Raw genomic sequence first — 20,110 nt, forward strand, 5'->3', positions numbered from 1 at the left:
CAATTTGGCATCCTCCCTTGTTTTTTCTGTGTATTACGTAGAGCTGCTTTTACTCTCTTAGTAGTGCGGACTGTAGAAAAGACACTTATAAATTGTGTGGGGAGGAGCCTTAGCAAATCACCATTGTGAGGCAACCCATTTCATTGCTTTGTGTGTGTGTGTGTGTGTGTGTGTGTGTGTGTGGTGGGGGTTTAGAGAAGGGACAATGCCACTCACTGCCTGGCTTCTGGAGGTTTGCCTGTGTGAAAGCTTGCCCTATTTCCAGTCACTTCACTTTCTCCCTCTATGCCACTTGTGCTCTTCTGGCTGTTTCCCTGGTGTTGAGTCTCACAGGGGTGTGGGTCTGTGTAAGTCCTAACTCTGTGCAGGCCCTTTAAGAGGGGTCTCCTGAAAATCTGGCAGTTTTTTTTCTGCTGCCCCAATTACCACTTGTTTTTATAGCCAAAAGTTATGAGTATTTATCTTTCTGGTGCTGCAATACTGGGTTGTGTGGTCTGGCTTGAGGCTGGAATCTCTCACTCCTGAGGTATCCCTTCCAATTTCCATCTACCTTTGTGAATATGAGACCACCCATTCTGTCAGCTCTCTATGCCACACCACAGCTCTGCCCCTCTACCCATTTGGATGAATGTGGTTTCTTTAAATTATTGGTTGTTAGACTTCCATACAGTTCAAATTTCTGATGTCTCTGGGTGATATTTGTTTTGCGGTCTAGTTGTACTTTCTGTAGCTGTGTGAGGATGTGAGGTGTGTTTAGCTATGCACCCATCTTGACCTGAAGTTGCATCTGAAATTCTTTTGTGAACACAATTATAGGGTTAATTATATATGTTTTATTAGAATCATCTGGAAATGAGAAAATGGATGACTCAGTTTACAGTCAACTACCACCATTGAATAGAAAACATTTAAAACTGAGTACAGACTTAAAGCAGTACTTTATATTTTTATTATCTGAATATTTTTATTGAGGTATAATTAAAATATAACATTAATTTCAGATGTACAACATAATAATTCAATATCTTTATACATTGTGAAATAATCACCATTGTCTAGTTAACATCTATCACCAGTTCTTGTAATGAGGACTTTTAAGATTAACTCTCTCAGCAATGGTTAAATATGCAATACAGTATTATTATTGACTATATAGTTACCATGCTGTAGATTACATCCCATTATTTATTTATTTTGTAACTGGAAGTTTGTACCTTTTGATCCCCTTCACCCACTTTGTCCATCCCTCCCACCCCCTTCTATGGCAACCACCCATCTGTTCTCTATGAACTTTTTTTTCTTCTGTTTTTATTGTTTGTTCAAGTCCACATATAGGTGAGAGCATATGCTATTTGCCTTTGTCTGACTTACTTCATTTATCATAATGTTCTTCAGGTCTTAAATAATATATTTTTTTAGTTATGGTGGTAGAAATCTTACAGGTTAGACAGTTGTTTATGTTAAAAGTATCGCCTTTTTAAAATCAAAAACTTCAGGAAGAGTTCTTATTCAAGTAAAAGTGTTTCTTAAAATTGTTTTTGGAAACAAGATGGCGGAGGAGTAAATGGAAGCTACACTAACTTCCTCCTAGAACTAGTCTGGATTTACAATGTAATTTTGGAGAAATCATCTGGAATAACGAACCGAACACCAGCTGGAGAGAAGTCTTATAACCACGGAGAGACAGAAAAGGCCGCTACATCACAACGTGACCGGTAGGGAGTGCGGAGACGTGGAAGGGCTGGCTGGGCTCCCACGGGTGGCAGCTGAAGGGGCTGAGAAACAGCTCAGCAGCCGGGGATTCCCCCTGAGAAGGGCAGGGTCTAAACCCCCAGCTGGGCTTCCCAGCCTACAGCGACAGAGTGGAAAGTAAAATAGTATCAGCTGTGAAAAGCGAAAAGCCACAGGCTTTCTTGCTAGCCGGAGAGAAACAGCAGGAGAAAAAGAGCTCTTAAGTGGATCACATACGAAAATATTTTGGCCACCACTTACCCTGGGCTCAAGCAGAGGGAAGGCAGAGAGGACTGGAGACACTTGGGGAGAATTTGGCACGGTGGCTTTGAGGGGAGAACTGGAGGAGCAGCTGACTGGGTCCCAGTGCTGACTCATCCCCAGTACTGCGGGTAGACCATTCCCCTCCAAGTGGCGTCAGCCTGAGGGGAAGCAAAAGCCCTGCCTACAGGAATTAAGCTGCCACACCCACAGTCCTTAAGCCTGACAGCTAATCACAGATTGAATAGATTAACAATCAAAGAAGACAGACAACAGCAGTAGATCCCTGGAAGTCTCCAACAGGCTGCCTAGGGCCAGACTGGTACATGATCTGACGCCACCAGAGGCAGATCCAGGAAGTGCAGATCATTCCAAGAAGCACCAACAAACAATAGGAGTCAAAAAAATGGGGAGACAGAGAAACAACCTCCCATCAAAAGGAAAGGTAGAATCCCCAGAAAGAGTGCTAAATGAAATAGAGGGGAGCGAACTATCAGATATGGAATTCAAAACATGGATTATGGAGAAGCTGAATGAGCTCAGCGGAAACTTCAAAGAACTCCAGAAAAACTACAAGGAACTCACAGAAAATTACGTGAGCATGAAAAAGGACATAGAAGCTATCAATAAGAGCCAGGAGGAAATGAAAAATACGATCTCTGAATTGAAGAACACAGTAGAAGGAATTAAAAGCAGGCTAGAGGAAGCAGAAGATCGGATCAGCGAGCTGGAGGACAACCTACACAAAAACTCCCAGACAATGCAACAAAATGAAAAAAGACTGAACAAGACTGAAGAGGTTCTAAGACAGCTGCAGGACAACATGAAACGTAATAATATCCGTATCATAGGAATTCCAGAAGGAGAAGAAGAAGAGCAAGGGATAGAAAACCTCTTTGAAAAACTAATGACAGAAAACTTTCCTAACATGACGAGAGAAAGAGTCACGCAAGTCCAGGAAGCACAGAGGGTCCCAATGAAGATGAACCCCAACAGGCCCACTTCAAGACACATCATAATTAAAATGCCAACATTCAAAGACAAAGAGAGAATCCTAAAAGCAGCAAGAGAGAAACAACTAATAACATACAAGGGAGCTCCAATAAGGCTATCATCAGATTTCTCAGCAGAAACACTACAAGCCAGAAGGGAATGGCAAAAAATATTCCAAGCAATGAAAAACAAAGGCCTACAACCAAGAATACTCTACCCAGCAAGGCTTTCATTCAAAATGGAAGGTGAAATAAGGAGTTTCCAAGACAAAAGAAGGCTAAAAGAATACATCTCCACCAAACCAGCATTGCAAGAGATGCTAAAGGGTCTGCTTTAAGAAGATGAAGAAACAGAGAGACAGAGAGGAACACGAGTACAAAGGGGGAAAATGACAATGAATAAGTACTGAAAGAAAGAAGGAACTTCTACCATTTGCAACAACATGATTGGAACTAGAGAGAATTATGCTTAGCGAAATAAGCCAGGCAACAAAAGAAAATTACCTTATGCTGTCACCTGTTACAGGAAACTAATGAACAACACAAACAAATGAGCAAAATTGAACCAGAGGTATGTAAACAAGGAATAAACTAACAGTAACAAAGGGGGAGATGGGAGGGAGAGAAGGGGTAAGAAGGGGAAGGGTCTAGTCAAAGAACATGTATGAATGACCCATGGACATGGACAACTGGGTGGGGACTGACTGTGGGGAGGGGGCAGGGTGCAGGGAAGCAAGAGGGGGAAAAAAAGTGAGACAACTGTAGTGGAAAAACAAACAAACAGAAAATTTTTTAGTGGGGGGGGGAATAAAAATATAAAGAATAGAAATGCAAGTTCAGTGAATATTAGAAGGACAAGGATTTTCCTTCCGATAAGACAGTCCTACAGATTTAGAGACTTGTATGTGGGTTATGTTACATAAATTAACATGTGTTTTCTGTTTTCAAAGGGCATAAGCCTACAATCTCATTACCTGAGTGATTATCTGTATGCATAGGCCTCACTTAATCCTGTCTGCATTGCTGCCTCCTGAGACTCAATGGTTTGGCTGAACTAAGTGGCTGGGTTGGTGAAGAACGGGGTGGTCTGTGGGCTTCACTTTAAAACTGGTTTCTCTTTTCTATCCTAATGGCTTGGACAGAAAAAGCCCAGAGGCCTGAGATGGGGGAAACCTAAAATATTTCCCTCAGTCCAAAATAAGTATAATGGGCAAAAGGGTTTTGGACAGGTGAGATGTACCTGGCACACCTTCCTCCAAAGAAGCCCTTCTTTTCCCTAATGTGGGACATTGAAAAATTAATACCTGTCTTTTGTCATCTAGTGGTTACGGATTAAATGATGTCCTTTAACCCTGTTGCCCCCAGAATACAACAAGGATGCCAGCCTGTCAAACCAAGCATGCCGTTGTCCAGAGACAGCCAACCAACCTGGAGTCTGCACGATCCTTCCCCTTGTGGGAAGGCCACCCTCCCCTCCACATCCCCACTCTTATTAGGGATTTCTTGACCCACGGGTAGGTAGGACGACGACCATGTCCAGCTTGAAGCAGCTAGAGGAGCTCGAGACCTTCATCCATTGTCCTTTATAAGATTGTAAAGGGTCTTAAGTCTGAGAGGGAGGAATTGTTATTTTTTATTGTTAAAATATTTAACTAATTAATTAATTAACTTTAAAAAAAGAAGAAGAAGAATATATGAAAGAGTGAGGCGGGAGAGCTTGTATGTATGACCCATGGGCATGGACTTGGAGAGGGGATTGTTGGGGAAGGGGGGTGCTGGGCGGAGGGGAGCAAAGGGGAAAAAAAATTGGAACTATTGTAACAATATAATCAATAAAATATACTTAAAAAAAATTGTTTTTAATTTTTTTTACATTATTAATTAAATTTACTGGGGTGACATTGGTTAATATATTTATATAGTTTTCAAGTGTACAATTTTATAATACATCATATCTATTTTGCACTGTGTTCACCACCCAAAGTCAAATCTTCTTCTGTCACTATATGTTTGGCTCCCTTTACTCTTTACCACCCCTACACCCCCTTCTCCTCTGGTAACCATCATACTCTTGTTTGTGTCTATGAGATTTTGTTTGGCTTGTTTGTTCACTTGAGGCTTTCAGTTTTACATCCCAGATGAGTGGAATCATATAGTTCTTGACTTTTCCTGACTTATTTCCCTTAGCATGATATTCTCAAGATTCATACATGTTGTCACAAATAGAAGTTTCTTGCCACCCTCTCCCCATCCATCCTCTGCTTTTCCTTGCCTTACCCAAGTCCCCAAAGCAGCTGAATTCTATGGCCTGCATGACCCTAGCTCTTTTGCCTCTGGGTTCTGGGAGGATTTGGCTAATGGGAAGCATTGGCAAGAGATAAAAGGGTGGGAGGGTGAAACAGGCAGTACGCCCAACCTTGCCCTGACCTCAGGTCCTGGAGGGCAGCCTCTCTGAGAGTGGTAATGGTTCCTGGCTGATTCTAGGCCCTACGGCACCTGGAAGATCCCCAGTGGCTCTTGCAACACTGTTCATACCTCTGGGTGTGTTCTAAACTTGCCCCTGTTTAATGCCACTTGTATTCTGCCTGGACACCATTTATATATCTCTTCCCTGAACCACTTCCACTGAGGGTGGGCCCTTTGTCTGGGTCTCTGGGGCAGTCAAGGAACCTAACAGAAGTCACTAAACTCCCAGAGACAATGTTCAGCCCAATTGCTTTCTTTTTCAAAACATAGACTTTGTAAGTTGGAGACACATATGTACTAATTATTATTCAGATTTTGAAATGTGGATAGTCTCCCAAATTTGAAATGTAGAAGACCTTATATGTAGTTAATTTCATATTTTCTACAAATATGTCCATTGTTTCAATGATCTTGGAAAGTGTGTTTTAAGAACGACATACTGCACCTTCAGAGTATTCAGCCCATCTTTAATTTATTTAATAAAATAGTTAGCTAGAACACTTGTCACAGTTTCCATGGCAACAAGCAGGATCATTTTAGTAAACAGAAAATAAGCAATTTAAGACTGTTCCATTAGAACTAAAATTAGAAATGCTTCAGGCCAGGCATCACAATACAAATTGGTTAAATAGAGAATCTGTGGAGATGCTAGAAATAGTCATTATGTATTTTGCTAATGAACCAAAATACATATTGATTTTTAACACAAAATAACATATCCTGGATCATTTAGAATATGATTGTGAATTTGCAGATTTGTTACTTAGTAGTTTAAAAATCTTTCAACATTTGAGGTATAATACTAATAATATAAGAAAACATATAGCATGGATTTCTGAGAAGTCAATAAATAAAAAATATCAAGATAGAGATCTAACAGGTTTATAATAGAGCAGAGTAATTTTGCTTTCAGTAATAGGGGGAAAATCATTTCTCTCAATATTAATTCTTGTAATTTCATTGTCTAGTGCTAAAATCATAAAATTACAGTGCTTTATTAAGAAAAACAGTTCATCTATTTGTATTGACTCCAAAGCAGGTTTAATAAGTATAATTGATCTGGGATTTACTGTCCACTATCATTGTTTCCTGCATGTTTCTATTAAGCAATATTTTTTCTCTAAAGTCAACTTAAGACTCACATTTACCTTTTTTTCTTTCTTTTAGCTTTTGGATTTAATGTTTCTATCAATCTTTTGTAGCCTCCTGGAAAGAAGATATTGAACAGAAGTATATGAAATTATGAAGAGAAGAAGAATTAAATATACTTTATAGGGAAAAACATTTTAGCTTGCATAATTCTACAAATTTTAAATTCTTTTAAGATACTACTTTGTAAAGTAACATTATCCTAAGAAATCACTACATTGTGTTTCTAAATGTTTTTCTTGAATGCAACATTGGGAGCAAAAGGCATGGAAACATAATCCAGCCAATACTAACCTAGCAATGAAGAAAAAATAGTCATATTCAATAATGCATAAATAAGAGAACTAAAGAAATCTAGAAATAAAAAGTTCAGTCCCTATTAAAATGAACTTTGTATTCAGATGAAATTAATGTTTATTAACAAGTTTATTCATGATAACATTATCTGATAATTTTTAGATTAGACATGCAATTATACTAATATTAGTTAGAATGAGGTTCATTTCCATGTTGTTTCCTAAGTGAAAACTTTCTCAGAGTGGGAAAGGGTGGTTAGGAGGAACAGTGACCATTTTAATAAAATGTCTATAGTGTTAATTTTTTAAAAAATAATTTATTTATTTGTTTGTTTATTTTTAGAGAGAGGGGAAAGGAGAAAGAAAGGGAGAGAAACATCACTGTGTGGTTGCCTATCACTTGAGTGCCCAACTGGAGACCTGATGTGCAACCTAGTCATGTGCCCTGACTGGAAATCGAACCAGCGACAATTGGTTCGCAGGCCAATGCTCAATCCACTGAGCCACACCAGCCAGGGTCTACAGTGTTAATTTTTAACTGTACTCAGAGAGCAAGCAAACTCTGAATGATCAGAATAATTACTTCTTTATTAATAAATACTCCCAGCTGCATTTAAAAATAAAATGCCAGGACTCTTCTCTTTGAGCTGCTTTAAAGATGTTTTATTTTGGTCTTTGTACTTACAGTGCTTCCTTATGTCTCCCAAAATCAGTTAATTGAACACCGAATGTTGGGTTAAGCACTGTTCTGGGTTTTCAGGTGCTGATGAGAAGGGAAGCAGTAAAAAACCAAATCACTTATGGAACTTATATTCTACTAGGGGATATGTAATTCGTAACCACATAAGTGTTTACTACATCAAGTAAAATGAATTACAATGAAAAAAGAGAAAGCAAAATAAGGTGATAGGTAATAAGTGGTAAGAGAATGCTTCTATCAAATAACATGTAAACAAGGACATAAAGGATGTGATGTAGTGAGCTGTGTGATTTGGTGGGTAAAGAGTCCACCTGGTAGACAAACCTGCAAGTTAAAGGCCTTTAGGTAGAAGCAGGATTGTAAGCTCAAGGAGCAGAGTGGGAGCCAGTGGGATTGGTATGGTGTGGTGGTTGTGGTTGGGATGGAGAAGACAGAGGATGAGGTCAAAGGAGAAGGAGTGAGCTGTGCTGTGTGTAAGCTTAATGTATGGATTTGGGAATTTCCTCTGAATTTGGACAGAAAGACTTTAGAGGGTTTCTGTGGAGGTTGGCATGATTCGACTTAAAACTGACTTCTACATGAAGATTAGCTTGTAGGTAAGACCAGGATGAAAGCAGAAAGACCAGTCAGGAAAATATAACAGTAGGACTAACAAGTGATGAGAGTGGTGTGAAGTAGGGTGGTGTCACCAAAGGTGGTGAGTAGGAGTCTGTTTGAGCTGTTGTGAAGGTAGGTAGAGTTTATAAAATTTGCAGATACATTGAATGCCATGTGAGAGAATGAGAAGGATTACAGACTTGTCCAAATTTTGGGCTTGAGGAACTGGAAGAAATGCAGATGCCATTTATAAAATGGGAAAGATTGTAAGAGGAGGTGGTTTTGGGGGTTGGGTAAATCTATATTTTGGGGGTATGTTAACTTTGAGATTGCTTATTAGATATCCAAGTGGAGATGTCCAGACGGCAATTGGATATAAGACATTATAGTTCAGCCCAGAGATTGGTCCAAGCCAGAGAGCTATTAGGGACTGGATGAGGGCATCTAGGGAATGAATATCAACAGAGAAGCCTGGGGCTTGAGAGCAGAGTCATTGCAACATCAAAGAAAGGAAGATGAAGAAGAACTGGCGAAAACTGTGGAGGAAGAGGGAGGTGGGAGAAAAATCAAGAATGTAGTGTAGTGGGGGCTAAGAGAAGGAAGTATTGCAAATGGAGAGCATGATCAACTGCACACATCTAGCTGACAGGCATGAGTACTGAGAAAAGACTATGGAATCACAGATAACCTCTTCAAGAGATACTTTGCTATATTAACATCTATGAAACTATTTGGAGTGTATTCAGGAGTAAATGGGAGTAGAAGTGTACATAATTATAGAAAATTCTTTTAAGGTGTTTTATGGAAAAGGTGTACAGAAACCTGAGGAGATAGCTGAAGACTCAGAGGAGATCCGATTTTGGATATATAGCTGAGAGATATTGTAGCATATTAATATATAAATATATTAATTTTTCAAATTATTTTATCCTAAATTTTTTATTGCATAAAGTCCTACAAGTTAGTAAGACTCAATAAGAGTTTAACTCTATTTTAAGACATGGCAATTTTATGTTTTGTTCCCTTGACCAAGTGCAACTCACTTCAGTGTTAACTTATTTTCTATGTACACAGTATTTGTAGATAATAGTGTTTAGTCTATTGTTGGAGAGTAACAGCTCTCCAAATGAACTCTAAATCTGAATTTTGCTTCTCTCCTTTACTTGCTGAGTAAACCTCAGGTAATTTACTAAATCTAATACATACATCCCAGTTTACCTGTCTGTACAATGGGTATAATCCCTATTTTATAGAACTGTTTTGGAATCCAAATGAGCTAATACCTGTGTACAAAAATATGGAATGAGATGCTCCCTATCTCAGTTTTCACTGATATGATATTCTAATATAATATGTCAGTTAACTAAAGTGAAAATGACTCCCTTACACCCCACAAATCCATATTTACATAGGCAATAGTTACAGAACCTTTATATCAAGGTTGTAAAATAGCCTGGGAGTGAAGAGGAGAGTGGTATGAATTGATTAGGGAAGACATTGCCCTGGAGAGCAAAGGCTCATTGTTGTGAGTTTCCTTCCTTCCTGGCCTTAGAAGCTGCCACTTTCCAAGGCCAGACCTGGTGAGGAGACTTTAAAGGTCCATTTCAAGACCTTTGAAATGTGCCTGCTGCAGTTGGAGGGATAGCAGTGGGGCATTCAGGGAGGAGTGGAAGAATGGCAGCAAAGCCTCTAAAAAGCCCACCCAAGTGTCCAGGAGAAACAGTATCAGCTCTGACCACCTGCAAGACCTAGAAGGGGCAAACAGACCAGCCAGGTAAGAACTTTCCCGCTCCATAACCTTTATTCCTTCTCACTTTCTACCTTGAAGGGAGCAACTGGCAATCACAGTGTGAGAAGAAGGTAAATGGTAGCAGGTTGAAGCTGGCTCCCCATTGCATTCTGGCCTGAAACAGGTTGGGAATTGTAATTTTAGAACTGAGACATTTTTTTACTACGGGAAGTTACCAGAGCCTTTATTATCTAAGAGAGACCCATGGAGCAAAACTCAATAATATGAGCTGTTATTTTTGCCTATTGTTGGTGAATTTTTAGAGGTACCAGTTAACTCTCAAGTCTCTCCATGCAGTTTCCATTCTTGGAACTGCAAGCTGCACTCCTTTTTTGTATTTTGGGCACCAAGTGAAGGTTATTCTTCTCTGAGCTGATTGCCTTAGTGAATGCCTGGGAGTTTTTAGTTCATTTCTTTCTAGTAGACCGGGATTGAGGTGACACTTTTTGAAGATTAAAAAATACCATTAGAGGCCTGCCCTAGAAGCACAAAAAATATGGCAATCTTAGGATACAAAGGCCTCTTTAGAGAGACAGCATTTTTTCTTTGATGCAAACCAAATATTAATATGTTTCTCAGAACAATCTCTTTCCACAATGCAATTCTGATAGAAACCTCAAATTCTCTAATCAACAGAGTTAGTAAGAAAATCAGTAACCAAAAACCTGTTTCAACATGTGTCAGATACGGGTGTTAAAAATTAAGTCAATGTCACCTTGCACCAACACATGTTGGCCATTTTTCTTGCATGTTTGCTAACTCTTCTCCCTCTTTCCCACCCTCCACTTCCAAAGAGGTAGTGTTGTTGATCTTGAATGAAAAAGCCTTTAAGTCTACTCAAACACACAAAGATATTTCAGAAAGGAGACTAATGGCACATTTTTTTTGTATTAGTAAAGTAACAGAAAACAACCTAAGTCCCCATCATAAGGAATTCACTGTATCAAACCTGAGTAATGTATCTATTTCACTTAAAGGAAAAAAATTCTCAGAAATCCTTTCTGTTGAATTTAATTATTTTAATGATGATATTCCCCCAGAAAGTGGAATTGTTGAACTCAGTATAAATTTCATAGGTTTATACTTCTTATAATTTTATAAATAAAAAAGAAATATATAAATTATATCCAAACAAATATGAAACCAATGAAATTCAATTAAACAGTAAGAAGAAAAGCCTATTAAACAGCAAAGGGGACTGTAATACATCTTAGAAGGAGAAAGCTACCAGTCCTGAAGGATTGCAGCCAAGTCTGGAAGTCAAGTGAGAAACTAGCAAAATTTGTACTTGACTTTTCTGCATCTAATGTTTCCTTTAATTTCTTTGTTTCCATGCTTCTTCCATATTACTCTGCTCTCTCCAGGTCTCCAAGATGAAATATTATGAACTCTCTTACTAAAAAGGAGGATCATGAGATATGTTAATTTCTCATAATGATATAATAGATAACCACTCTTAAGAGAATTTTTTAAAGGAGAATAGTGAAAAACAGCAACAATTCTAAAATGAGTTCTAATGTGTCCTCTATTCCAGGGGTCCCTAACTCCCAGACCACAAACTGATATGGGTCCATGGGCTGTTAGGAACTGGGCCGCATAGCAGGAGGTGAGCAGCAGATGAGCAATATATTTATAGCTGCTCCCCATTGCGCCCTCACATTACTGCCTGAGTGCCACCTCGTGTCAGAATAGTGGTGGCATTAGATTCTCATAGGAGCACTAACTCTACTGTGAACTGCACATGTGAGGGACCTACGTACGTCGTGTGCTCCTTATGAGAATCTAATGCCTGATGATCTGAGGTGGCCCTGAGGCAGTGATATTAGTGCTGGGGAGCAGCTGCAAATACAGATTAACGTTATCAGAGAGGTTTGGCTGCACAGAGACCATAATAAATCAATTGCTTGTACTCACAGCAAAACCCTACCAGTGAGTGGCAAGTGACTATTAAGCTGCATCTGGTGGCAGGCTTTAAGTCAGAACCTGACACTTATTTTAGTCTGCGTATGGCTCGCCCATTATTTTATTTACCACTTTCATCTACGCCTCCTTCCCGCACTGTGCATTTGTCTTAATCACAATTTTGGTGAGCCCACATGCTAACCCTCACCAAAATGAGTAAAAAATAAATGTTGCTGGAGAGTTCTTTTAAAAGGGGGGAAAGGCCCAATGATGAGACAGCAGAAGACTCTAAGGCTGCCAACAAAAAGAAGGCTGCATTTAAAATAAAATGCCAAGAGTCCTACTTGAATTACAGATTCAATACAACAAGTGATTCACATTCTCCAAACCCACTTTGCATAATATGTGGCAACCAGCTATCCAATGAAGTCATGAAACCTTCAAAACTGTTTCACCACATGGAGACCAAGCACCCTGCAATAAAAAGCAAGCCTTTAGGATTTTTCAAAAGAAAATGTGAACACAAAAAACAGAAGCAATTATTGAAGGCCACCACTTCATCAGATGTATCTGCACTGAGAGAATCATTCTTAGTGGCTCACCACATTGCTAAAGCCAGGAAGCCCTTTACTGTTGGTGAAGAGTTGATCCTGCCGGCTGCTAAGGACATTTGCTGTGAACTCTTAGGAGAGACTGCAGTTCCAAAGGTGGCATGTGTTCCTCTTTCGGCTGGCAGAATAACTAGACAAATTGATGAAAAAGCAGAGGATATGGAGGTAAAATTGTCAGAGGATTAATGAGTCACTGTGGTACACAATCCAGGTTGAGGAGCCTTCTGATGTTGACAACAAGGCAACAGTGCTTACTTTTCTGTGGTATGTTTTTCAGGAGGATGTGCATGAAGATATGTGCACTTTTGTTGCCAACCAACACCACAGCTGCAGAACTATTCAAGTCTTTGATTACATATCGGGAAAACTGAATTGGTCATTTTGTGTCAGTATATGCACAGATGGAGTGGCTGCCATGCCTGGATGGCTTTCTGGTTTCACTACTCAGGTCAAAGAGGTCACTTCTGAAGGGAGTCTACGCACTGTGTTATCCATAGAGAAATGCTGGCTACCCACAAAATGTCACCTGAACTTAACAATGTTTTGCAGAATGTGATTAAAATTATCAACTACATTAAAGTATATGCCCTGAACTCATGTCTGTTTATTCAGCTCTGTGAGGAGATGGACGCAGAGCACATACATCTTCTCTTATACACAGAAGTGAGATGGCTTTCTAACGGTAGATCACTAGCCAGAGTTTTTGAGTTATAAGAGCCATTCCAGAGACTTCATTTAGAAAAACAGTCACCACTGGCAGCATATTTCAGTGACACAGAATGGGTCACAAAACCTGCTTACTTGTGTAACATATTCAACCTGCTCAATGAACTCAATCTGTCACTTCAGGGGAGAATGACAACTGTGTTCAAGTCAGCAGATAAAGTGGCTGCATTCAAAGCCAAACTGGAATTATGTGGGCGATGAGTGAACACTGGGGTTTCTGACATGTTTCAAACATTAGCAGAGACTTTGAAAGGGACTGAGCCAGGGCCTTCTTTCTCCCAGCTGGTACAAGACCACCTAGCTCAGCTTTCAAAGGAGTTCGAGCATTACTTCCCAACCACAGAAGACCCCTGAACTGGGAAGAAATGGGTCTGCGACCCATTCGTGAATAAGCCAGGTGAATCTACTTTGTGCTAGAAGAGAATCAGCTGCTTGAGATCAATTGCAAATGACAGTGGCCTTAAAGTATGTTTGAGACAACTTCAAATCTCCATACATTCTGGATTCAAGTCAAGGCGGGATATCCTGAGATTGCCACAAAAATCTCTGAAAAGCATGCTTCCATTTCCCACATCCTATCTTTGTGAAGCAGGGTTTTCTGCAGTGACAGCAACCAAAACGAGATTACGGAGTAGACTGGACATAGACAACACACTTCAGTGTCACTGTCTCCCATCACCCCCAGGTGGGACTGTCTGGTTGCAGGAAAACAAGCTCAGCATTCCCACTGATTGTGCATTATGGTGAGTTGTATAATTATTTCATTATATATTACAATGTAATAATAATAGAAGTAAAGTGCACAAAAATTGCCTTCCACAAAACCGGTCCCCAGTGCCATAAAGTTTGGGGGCCACTGCTCTATTCAGAATGAATATCTTGTTGTGTGGGTAAGACCTTCCAGATATCTCTCAATTCACTTCTTGTAAGTAATTGTCTGCTGATACCAGTATCACTGTTGAGCTAGTTGTGACCTAAAGAATAGCAGGGCTCCATCATGGAGTCCTTGAACAGGACTAGAAGAAACTTCTGGGATAAAAATAAAGATTAAAAATTCTGTTTATCTGACATTTTTTAGCTGTTTGATTATGTTTAACTGATATTACTCTCCTCCTGATAAGAAAAGTAAACACAAGAGACTTCATTTTTACTCATAAACCACGTCCAGAATTCATCCCAAGGTTTTCAGAATAACAGAGTAGAGACAATATTTCATTTAAAGCACATTTATAACTAGATTGTAAGCTCTCCAGAGGTGAGAAAGATATTATCAATCTATGCACACAGGCCTCCACACATAAAGGAAACAAATATTTGTTGAATTAATAATGACTCCTTTGACTTCTCCCCGACAGAGTGAGATGGTTTATGAAAAGCTGTCCATGGGTGGTGGGGGCAGTGGACAATCAATTAGCATTTGTGATCATGGTGGCTGGTAACCTGCATTCTTAAGATGGATTTCTGTGTTAAAGAGAGACTTGTTGCCACTGTTTGATGTCATTGATAATAAGGCTCTCCATGATGATATGTGTGGTATGCTCTATTCATGGTGTATTCATGATTGCTGAAAGGAATTATACAGTTTTTGCTCCCACTATACAACTTTGGAGCAGAACAAAAATTATGAATAATGTGAGCTTGTTGTATATCTTAGAATGAGTAAAGTATATTTTAAATCAATAAAATTTAACATAAATATGTTAGATAACTCTGGTGTTATAAGGTACTGGACCTAAAATTGTAGGGCTTACAATCATGAATAAAACAGGGACCTTTCTTTAAAAAAAAAAAAAAGAAAGAAAGAAGAAAAGAAAAACTCATGAGGATGTGCTGGAGTGTTTGAGAAGAGAACAAGTCATTCTACTCAGGAATACACAAGGTTTCATGAGAAAACATCATTTAATCTTGGTCCCCAGTGACTGTGATAGATAGAAATTGGTAGAGGAGCCATGGCAGGTTGAGGAAAAACTATGAGCAAAGAAGACACTTGGTAACTCCAGGGCAAAGTGAGTGACATATGGCCTCTTCTGGGACAACCAATTTAATTACTTTCATGTCCAGTATTTCTGACTTTTATAACAACAAAAACAAATAGCTAACTTTTATTGAACAATTGCTATGTGCCTGTTATTATGTTGCATCCTATACATGCTTTATCATATTTAATCCTCATAGACCCATAATGGTGTACAAACACTAAATATTCTTATTTCAGAGAAGAGATTCCTGAGACATGGAAAGAACAATGAACTTCCCCCAAGTCATATGGATAGTCAGGATTCCAGTCGGAATGACCGAACACATGCCATGGTCTTCACACAACATAATGATGCTTTTATTTCTACTTACTTACAGGTGATACAAATGACCCCCATCACACAGAGCTTTATATTCTTCCAGGGTTTGACTTCGGCACACATGTTCAGAATTCCTAATGATACCCTCTACTTCATTCAACACACACACACTCACACAAAACACATTTTAAAACAAAATAAAATCATTGAAATGGCCTGAGCCCCCTCTTGAATCCTCTACAATGAGGCAAACTTTGATGGGGTAAAAATTAGGCTCTATAGTTCTGCCTGGGACAAAAGTGGTAGAAGCAGGAAAACATAAAATTAAATGTATTTCTATAGGTAGCTTAGCTCTCCCTTCTTTTCACAAAATTTTTTATCTTGTTTGACTGTTATAACTTGGGATTTTCATTTTTGTTTTTAAATACCTAGGTTATTATTTTTTGACTAGTAGAAGGAGCAGGTAAGATGTCCTAGAAATGAGTGGTGACAGGGCTTTTGCTCCCCCGTGGGCACTGTTAGTGGGGAGACATCCTCTCCCCAGCTTTGACACCAGGTTCTGGGGCATGTGGCTACTACAGATGTTCCCTGCTCACAAAAGCCGCTGAAGGCATGAGCCTGCAGCAGACGGCTGAATGGCAGGGGTTGCTTTGCAATGACACATCTTGCCCTGGATATATTTTTCCAGATACAGTTGCACAGCAAGAGAGAGATGTTTTACTTCAAATTCACCCAAAACACATTTATTGTTGCTTTTGTGTTTGACCTAGGGCTTATGTCCTAGCCTAATGATGTTTCAAGGCAACGGTAGAGACTGCTATGGTCTAACTGAATGCTGAGACCACAGAGAAAAATGGGAGATGGGGATGATCCAATTTGTGCACACAGAAATGTATGTTTATATGAGGGGCAGGACATGCTTTCTGTGTCTGTGAGAGGTTGTTAAGCATAAAGACTTGGAATCAGATTGTCAGGGGTTAATTCCTGGATTTGCCGCTTTCCAGTGTTTGATCTCAAAATAAGTTACTTAACTGTTCTGAGACTTAATTTCCCCATCTTTAGAATAGGGATGATGATGTTACCCACTTCAGGGAGTTAGTGTGAGGATTAAATGACCCAACAATATCTACAAAAAGCTTAAAATATTGCCTTGCACATTGAAAAGAATATTAACTATTATTATCACAAAGGAATTATCAAAGAATAATTTTAAGTTCTATAGCCAGTCATTGGCCTAAAGATAAAGCCAGATATCATTTAAGTTAAGGAAAGAGGGCAAAATGTGCTTGTAATTTACCCATTTTTCTTGTGAGCATCTAACTGCCCACCCACATGCTGTATTGCTAGTCCTACTTGTCTTTAATTATACAGTTGCCTTCTCAGGCCTTGCCTCTACCTTGCCTTTAGTTCTAAACTTCTCCTGGGTCTAATACCTTATGAAAATTTATCAGTCCAAATATTTATCTAAATGTCTTGCCTAAACACTTTTTGACACAGATACAAGGGGTTTAATTTTTAGGTACGAAAATAAATATTGGTCTTTGTGTTTGAAAAAAATTGGCAGATAAACTCCAGGTTTGTTTGCTTTTACCTATGACCATATGGGTAAAATATGTTGGGTATAAAAGCTGGGTTTAATTCCATTAGCTAAGGTTTAAGTCTTAACTTGTTAGACTAAAACCTCCATCTATATGCCAATTACTCTTTGCCTGATGACTTTGAGGCTGCTCAGTGATGTTACTTCTCTGAGTTAATCCAAGCGCACTTGATAGGGAGTTTCTGGAGATAAAGTCCTATATCAGCCAAGTTTCTCTACATATGGAAATTTTAGGCATTATGATGAGTCAATGAGAGAGACATTTTCATGGCAATAGAGAATTTTATCACTCCACAAATTATAAAAAACAACTGGAAAAAGTGTTAGATTGAACATACTGGTGAGATTTGAAACAGACATTATAAAACTACAAGCAAAATTTATCCAGCAGGTATTATATTTCAGAAGAAAGAGATTAAGTTTTAAGATGAAAATAATTAATTTCCTAGATTTTTTCCTTTCACTACTGTAAATATCCGGGGGAAAAGAAAATAGGCAATGTTTTATAGGATTAACACTAACATGAACAAGAAAAGAGCCAATGTTTGGTCTACTAACATCACTGAAAAGCCATAGTAACAAGTCCCTGTACAAAAGTTTTGACTTACAGGAACAGACTGATATTTCACTGATAGTCTTTAAAATACTGCTCCTTCTAAGAGGTGCACATGAAAAACAATCAGCATTTCAAAGCGTCTCCATGTGATTTTATGGAAAGCTTCCCAGAGAGGTAACCTCAAGTTGTATCTTAATTGTAGAATGCATAAATATTTCCAAAATCTTTTCAGAAGCCAAAGTGATGTAGATTGCTTGGCAATATATATAGACAGTGAATGGTATTTCAGAACTTAGCTGGAGGGAAAATAAGTCATATGCTTCTCCTAAGCCACACCCTCTCTAGAAAGGCGTTGAGATAAGGGTGTAAGTAGTGTTGATATTTCTTCCGGATTTCTTCAGTTTGTCTTTTCAGGCTCACTCTCTATCCTTCTGTTCCTGCTAAAAATGGAGAGAAGATGCTAAAAGGACTCTATTATTCTCTGGCTTCCACTTCTGTTTTAGTCAGTGGGGATACCTGGCAAGAAACTGTAGGGATGTATTAGAGTGATGCAGCATTTTCCCCCTAAACTCCAGCCCTACTGGGCTGCAGAGTCCTGAATAATCCCTTACTCAATTTCATCATTCTGTCAGCCCTCAGCAAATAGCTCTGTCTCAGGATCTGGTAGTCATCAGTTTCTCTGTTAGCCCCTTCCAGCTATTTCCACTCCTGCTAAGCCTGGGACTGCAACATTTCCTTTTGCTTCTTGCAATTGCTACTTGCACTTTTGTAAATTATTCTTTTATTAACTCTTATCAAATTACCTAATTTGTGTGTTCCAAAAATTTTTGGTTACTAATTCATACAGGATAAAAATATCATTGGACAAAGACAGTAAGTGAACACTTGGTATACAGGCATGTCATAGTCAAAAAGTAGAGATGTAGGGAAAAGAACAAGGATAATGAGAATCAGTTGGATATATTAGACAAAAATAATTTTAAAAATTAGGCCAGATAATAATAATATAGCACTCCATTTGTCCCCATGTAGATTGGCAGAAATCTTAATAAAGACAAAATGTGGGCATTAGGTATTTGGATAAGATAAATGACACTCCAAGATTAAATTCATTTGGAACGTCAAGAGGAATGAAATGTAACAGATTTAGTTCTGAGCAGTAGTCAGAAGAATGGCAAATTACGAACTGGTAATAGCATGATAGAATTCCACAGTTTAGTGAAAGTGAGGGAGATGAAAAATATCCATTAGAAGGAGAGTGAATGCTCGAAAAGAAAACAAAAATACAGAAAAAAACTGACAGAATATTTGAAAACTTTTTCAGAGTAATAACTAATATCCTAGGGGAACATTGAAGTCATTTAAAAGCACCACAATGTATTTCCAAGAAAATAACTTGACCAGAAGTCCTGTATGACTAAGTAGCAAAACCACACATTTGAACGAAGAAAACAAATAAATTAATTTTTTTTTTAAATGAAGACATTTTGTGAAAGAGAATCAGGGAACTTAGTGAGAGTCAAAAGTCAAGCTTAAAAAATTAAGCCAAAAATAATTTGAAGGACTCTTGCAAAGAATTTCTAAGCAATTGAGTTAAATGAGTTATTGGAAGATATCATAAAAACAAAAAGTGATTAACTGGGGAACAAATTCGATCATTGAAGGTATACTCAGTGGAGAAAAAGAAAGAGCTAAAAATCACTCTAATAGATATTGAAGAGTTCTAGAACCACACAATATAAGTAAAATGCATTAAATGTATTATACAAAAACAATAGAAATAAACCAACTCCCGTGATTAATATTTAAAGTACTCAACTTGTGGTGCTGACATTCAAAATATGTAATTTGTTATATTAATGGTAAATGTTTTGGTCAATGTATTCTCATAATAAGCATTTGAGAGGGATCAGCATATGAGAAGAGTACTTCCATACCAGGCAAGCTGTTGCCAGTGGCAATGGGTTGTAGGATAATAAAACCCTGCTAAGAATAACGTGTTGGTGGAAAGGTAACATTTTTCTGTAAGGCAAAATCTGGTCTGTTTCACCTCTTGGAGATTTTTTATTTTAAATAAAAATCAAGCAGAAGCAAAGTTAAATAAAACAAAGAAAGAGAGTGAAATTGTTAGCTGACCACTCTTGACCTAGCATTGTGGTAAGAAGTTTAACATACCCATTAAATACTGACAGTGTTCTAGAGGTAGGTATTATTGTCTTCATTTTGCAGAAGGAAACAGACTAAAAGGGCTCCATAAGTACATCGCTAACTGGTCAAAGCTATGAAGAAGTAGAATCCGGACTCCTATTCAGGTCTGTCTGGTTCTAAGTATCCTGTTTATTTAAATAAATTCCTTTAGACTTTTAAAAATTTGACAGATATTTATCAGAGATTTTAAAAGGTTTTAAAGTGGAATGATATTCTGCTTTGGATGGTGTTT

General features: G+C 38.4%; 1 protein-coding gene and 1 pseudogene across 3 annotated transcripts in view; one reads left to right on the forward strand and one right to left on the reverse strand.

The window, feature by feature from the left end:
* KCNH7 (potassium voltage-gated channel subfamily H member 7) overlaps positions 1 to 20,110 on the reverse strand; it is a 516,764-nt gene that overhangs the window by 184,223 nt on the left and 312,431 nt on the right. The gene's annotated exons all lie outside the window — the stretch shown is intronic.
* LOC150022129 (targeting protein for Xklp2 pseudogene) overlaps positions 12,342 to 20,110 on the forward strand; it is an 86,692-nt pseudogene continuing 78,923 nt past the window's right edge.

This window comes from Furipterus horrens, unplaced genomic scaffold, assembly GCF_987537825.1.
Source record: "Furipterus horrens unplaced genomic scaffold, mFurHor1.1.pri manual_scaffold_1, whole genome shotgun sequence".
NCBI classification, from domain to species: Eukaryota; Metazoa; Chordata; class Mammalia; order Chiroptera; family Furipteridae; genus Furipterus; species Furipterus horrens.